The following is a 6,000-nucleotide window of genomic DNA, read 5'->3' on the forward strand; positions in this document are numbered from 1 at the left end:
TTACAACTTTCTGAAGCTGTTGGGCAGCACCACTTTATATAAAGTGATTATGAGAAGTCGTTAAATTCTTCCCTGAAAGTCAGAAGGCAAACAGTACTCTTTAACCACCCATCACTATTTTTACATGAAAGGCAAAGGCAAGTCAGGAATTTCAAAGCACTTGGAAATACAAATTTTGCTGAGCATGGTCCTCCACAGGCAGGTGTCTCTGCATGTGTGAGTGCGAGATGGTGTGGGGAGGAAGAGCAGGGTGGTGTGAGAAAGCTTGTAGAAGAAGCCTACAAAAGCAGCAAGGGCAGCATTGTGGGATGGGAAAAGAGTCAGAGTCTTTGCAGTTCCTGGCCAAGAGAACTCCTTGGCCAGGAACTCCTTTCCTCCTTGTACTGAGAAAATAAAAATATTTACTGTGACTGAGACAACCTTTGTTGTTGGACAAGAAAAGAATAACTTGTCCATTCTTATGAACAAAAGCTTGAGCTTGCAGAGCAATCAGAGTAAGAATAATGCTGGACTCAAACCTCTGGTTCTCCAGTTATCTGGAGTAATCTACAAAACTTTAATCTCTGGCTGGCTGTTTGGATTAAGAATTGCATGCAGTGTTCCAATGTAGTGTCTGTTTGTCTCATCCATTCCTTTTCTAGCAGCTGCTGTGTCTTTATCTGTGATACAGTTACAGTACACTTTACTTTTTTTCTGAGTCACTTATTGCTATTTTCTTTTAGTGTTGGTGTTCTTTGTACAGTTAATCTGTCCAATTCCTAGATCTTCACTGAAGCATTTGCTTTCAAGATCATTTAGACACACACTGCCTTCAATGTGTTCCAAACATCTGCATTTGAACGGAGGACATGGAGGCATGTTCTGAGAGCCACACTTTGGTCTGTAGTATAGTCATCTCTTCATGGCAACTCCACAGCCATATCCTGAAGGCATTAGGAGGAGTGAAGATTTTGGTACACACTACCTCTGCACCCCACTGAGTTCCCACTGTGAGGACCTCTGGAACTGCAGGCAGGGATGATTGGTGCCCTCCAGCAGGTCCCCAGAGCTAGAAGAGAAAAGTACATGATACATTATGAAGCACGCCTCTTCCTGGCTGTAGGGACAGCCTGGGACACATATGGTCTAGACTATTGAGGATGAAAATTTGTTTAAGGTGCTGCAGGCCAGGTACTGCTTTGGTACTTGATGACATTCTTTGCTTCAGGTGTCTCGGCCCTTGCTTGGCATCCTCCTGTGAGTTAGTGAGATGCCATTGTTTGGATGTCATTGTCTCCTACTGTGATACAGTGGGAGCAGTTGCTCAGTATGCTCAGTCCATTTTTGGAGGACGTTATATTGGCAGTATCTTTGTCCTTTTTTGTAGGGAGGGACAGTCCTCAAAGCTTTTGTCTAGTAATTTGGAAGGCTGGAGCTGACAGTATCCTTTCAATATTCTGGTACAGTGTTTTCTGCACAGTGTTTTCTGGCTTTCCATACTTGTTTCATATCATTTTAATTCCTTTTTTTTATTGTAATAATGTCAATGTCTGACAGTGGGATTTTGCATGAGTGTATGGTTGACAGGAGAGTTTCATTAGCTCATTTATGCAAGTTCCCATTTACTTTAACTGTTCAAGCAGAACCTTGGCATAAAACTTTGATGAGGTTCATGATTTTTGTTGGCATGCAATAGACCTTCAAGATGTTCCAAAGTGAATTGCATTGGCATCTGTCAAATGCTTCCATAAGCCCAGATAAATTTAAGGCTCTAAATACTGTTTGAAATCTGCCTCTAATTGAACTAAGCTCCACAATTTCTGGATTTTAAATCTGCTGTCAGTTTTTTTCTTTATTTAAAACCTGCCATATTTAAGGGCATGCAATGTCTGCACTGTTTGGGCTATCATTTCTTGTTTCATCTCATAGCTCATGTCCATGAAACCCAGGATCACTTGTAAATTGCAGATGTATGGGTCACATGAGGCATTTCCTGCTTTAGCCTGGCATATGCTTTTCCCAATCCAAATGATGAGTACTTATCAAAATAGGGAAGAGAAGACAATCTCAGAAATATTATTTAATGACATCTTATTTTGTAGCAGAATTTGCAATACTAACCTCAAACCCAGAAAAAAAAATGCAGAAGTCAGCTCAAGATAAAAATCTCCTACATTCCTTTTTATTTTCTGCTTAAAGCACTGCTGCTGTGACACTCGTGTTGCCATAAACGTGCCCCTCACATAAGGCAATCCTTAAACCCATTTTCATCTAACTGTAGCTCATGTTCAAACCTGTCTGATTACATCAGCAACACACAATATTTTTAATAGTATGAAAATACTGTCCTGTGCCCATGGAAAGCAGGTAAGTGCTAAGACTCCTCCCTGAGAGTGCAAATACAGTGGAACAGCTTTGAGATTCTGTTTCAATGTGACTTCTCTAATGTTTTCTGAACTGAAAATGTATGGGAGTGAGCCTGGTTACTATAGCAGCTGAGTATTTGCTAAAGTATTCAGAATTTCTAACTGCATATCAGGTTAATGAACCTTGTTCAGTAAGCTAGAAGATGCTGAAGATAAAAATTTGAATTAGTGAAAACATTTTGTTGTGGCAATTTCGAAATTAAACATTTTAATTTTTCATCTTGAAAATGTTTGTACAGAATGGGAAAGTAAACAACTCCCACTGCTGTTACCGATCCAGTAAATATGTCATATTAGATCACTGAGTACAAAGCAGAGAAGAAGTAGCTGCTCAGGAAAAATTCAGAATATTCTGTACCCTTCGCTTCTGAGAGCTGAGTGTTGTCATATCCATGTGCGGAGGTGGGAACTACATTCCTGTCCCCACAACTCAACTATCTCATCAGCTCTGTTACTGACTTCAAATGCTGAGCCTGCACTGAAATAAGGGAAAGTGCATCTTCTGCCTCTGTTAAGCAGCAAGTTTGAATCAGTCAGAATTCCTTTTGGTGACAAAAAATCAACTGCTCAAAGAGTTAAGTCTGCCCTTCTACATGAATAACTTCTTGTATGTTAATGATTTCTTTTAGGCAACTGTCATTCTTCTTTTAGGAAAAATAAAAGTGCACCATTCCACAAAGAAAAGCACAACTCACTCTTTGCCATCCACATGGAGCTAGAGTCACTGAGTGTGACAAACCACCCCAGGAGGGATTTGCACAGAACAACTCTTCCTCCTGTAGACAGCTCTGTGACTGTCAGACGGGAAGGATGCTGTAGCCAGGGAAAAAAAAAAAAAAAAAAGATGAAAATAAAAGTCTACCACCACACTGCTTTTCTAAAATGCAGTCAAAGTGTAGCAAGTGCATAGAAGCAAAGAGACAAAAACCTGACACTGCAGAGATTCTTGCTCCCTGATAGCCTTGGAGAGGAGTTCATCAGAGATGGTCTGTCAGCTGAGGAAATGTGCATCCCTGCACAAGATTTCTTTCATTCGAAATCTGAGATGTCAGAGGCGCGTTTGAGAGTGGGGAGAGATTAATTTGGGTCTCTTTGCTGAATTTGGTGCTAACATTACATCTGCAGTTTAAATGCCCACTCAGTATGCTGCTCCCTCTGAAAAGTAAATTTATGTACCTTGAAAATACTTGCAAGTATTCAAGTCCAAAGAGTGATTCTTTAAATCATCTCAGGTTCCTCTGATCTACCAAAAGATTAGAAATATTAATATTGTTTGAAATACTACTCAGTTCTGTCTGGCAATAGAAAGAGCTACAATTTATGTTACAAAACTTTTTACACAAAGTTGCATTTTCTATCTCTTTAACAAAATTTAAATATTTGAATTTTTAATGTTTATCATGCTGTTATCTGATGAAGTCTAACTCTCAGACTTTAAACTTCTGATTTCAATCTGGACAAACCCAAGGACTCAGAATGTATGCCAGTATTCCAGGTGTTTCTAATCATGGTGTGAACAACTATCACAGAATAATTTTACTCTGTTTCCATCAAAGCAGGTAACATGATGTGGAAGTCCCTTGGTAGCTACAGTTCCAGAAGGTTTTGCACTCTCTTAAACATTTGAAGCAAGTCTTATTAGCGACTGATGTCCAGTTCAGCTAAATAACATGCCATGTCCTTGAAAACAAAGGAATAATGTAAACCTTAAAATATTCCACTGGAGACAATACCTTAATTACTGCTCTGCTTCACCAATTTATGTCCAGCAGATAGACACCATTCCTCAGATTGGACATGCTACATACAGCTGAACATTTTTAGGATAAAAAGCCCCCAATATGCCCATTTCTTGTCACAGGTTATATCTGCAACAGCATATTTTTTAGATATAAAGCAACTAAAATTGAAAGCAACTCTCCCCCTCCTCTGACTGGCTGTGCTTTGGTTCATCATGTGGAATAATCTTGAAACACATCCTCTGGTTTCCTCTTAGCTGAAATGAAGCTGGAAGACAATATGCAGAAGCATAGCTAATGCCCATTCATTCAGTCTAAGGACCAGACTATGACATCTCTCTAAAGTAAATTACTCTGAAAAGCACATATTTTTTCTTGAATCAGACTGTGCCAATGCCACTGATCAGTCAGTATAAGCAATGTTACATACTGCCCTCAAAACCAGCCCAGGATAATATTTGTTCCTTTAATGCCATTTCTTTAACCTTGGGAGAGAAAAACTTATTAAACCCATAAACAACTAGAATCCATGATATTTATAAAGTAGCTACGTTTTTCTTGTGACCTTTTCATGCTTTGTATAATTAAAATGCATGCTTTGTATAATTAAAAATTATCTAGAATGTGATAATTAGCCCTATAGAACAAAATTATCATATGACAGGTTTTATTAATGGGCCATTCATCTAGCTGTTCTCTCTTGATAAAATCTGATAAAATGATATCAAGAGAGCTGTTCTCTCTTGATAAAATCTGATAAAATTTTTCCCTTGAAATAAAATGTCTGCATCCAAGCCTATCTGTTCTGCTTGCTCTTCATGATCCTCACGGACCAGAAATCTTTTATTACCCCAGAAAACTACCATGTACTTTAGAAGCAGAAATCATCAGTTTCGTCATAGTCTTCAATGAAGCTTGAAGGTTTTAACAGTAATTGAAAATAAATGATAATGCAGTCACTTTGATGTTTGCCTATATTCATACCAAAGCAGTTTCTGATGACGTCTTTCAGAAGTTCACAAATCCTAAAGAATGCAATGTGTCAAGTCATTCCTATCTCATTCGTTTGTCCTTTTTTTTTCTTCATCTTAACAGGATTAGGAAAATTATATCTTAGTAACAAGCTCCACAAAGTATCAGGGGTTTTCATCTTTCATTGCAGCACTAGGACTAAATGTTAACAGTGCTGTTCCCCTACCAGGAGTTTGCTCTGACAATTCTATTTACAGAACATTTATATTCTATTTATTGCTCTTACAGAACTGTATGAGCAAGAACTGCTACTAAAGCAATCCTCAGGGAAAGAAATTTGATTCAGGAGATGGGGCTTTTGCAGGTCTCACTGATTGAGCCATTCTTTCTTCTTCAGCAGCTTTATCAGAGCATCTCTCCATCTGCTCTCCTCAGGAACCGAATTTTACCTTTGCCTAACTGTATAAAGACCAGACATAGATGGGATTTAAATATACTTTTTAATATGGAATATCTTCATTCAAGCAGACATTATCTGAGGTGGTATAATGCTCATTTTGTATGTGAGCCCTGTATGGGTAACACCTCCATCCAAACACTTGGTAGATTTGCAAAACCTTTAACAAATTAAACACTTGAATCATTACCAGCCCTTCCCCAACTGTTGTTTCTGCCATCTGGATTCATAGCTTGCCCCAGTGAACTGTTTTACAACTTACATTTAATTATTTCGGGAAAGAAACGGCTTTTGAAAAATTCTTGCTGAGTTTGACCTTTTTGCATAAAGTTATCTTTAAATTTTGAGGAAAAAAATTAGGCTGATAGTATCTAAACCTTGCATAGTCTTTTTCTTCTCTAGTATTTCAAAACTACTAAGTCTCCCA

This window comes from Motacilla alba, chromosome 1 (assembly GCF_015832195.1).
Source record: "Motacilla alba alba isolate MOTALB_02 chromosome 1, Motacilla_alba_V1.0_pri, whole genome shotgun sequence".
In the NCBI taxonomy this organism is placed as follows: domain Eukaryota; kingdom Metazoa; phylum Chordata; class Aves; order Passeriformes; family Motacillidae; genus Motacilla; species Motacilla alba.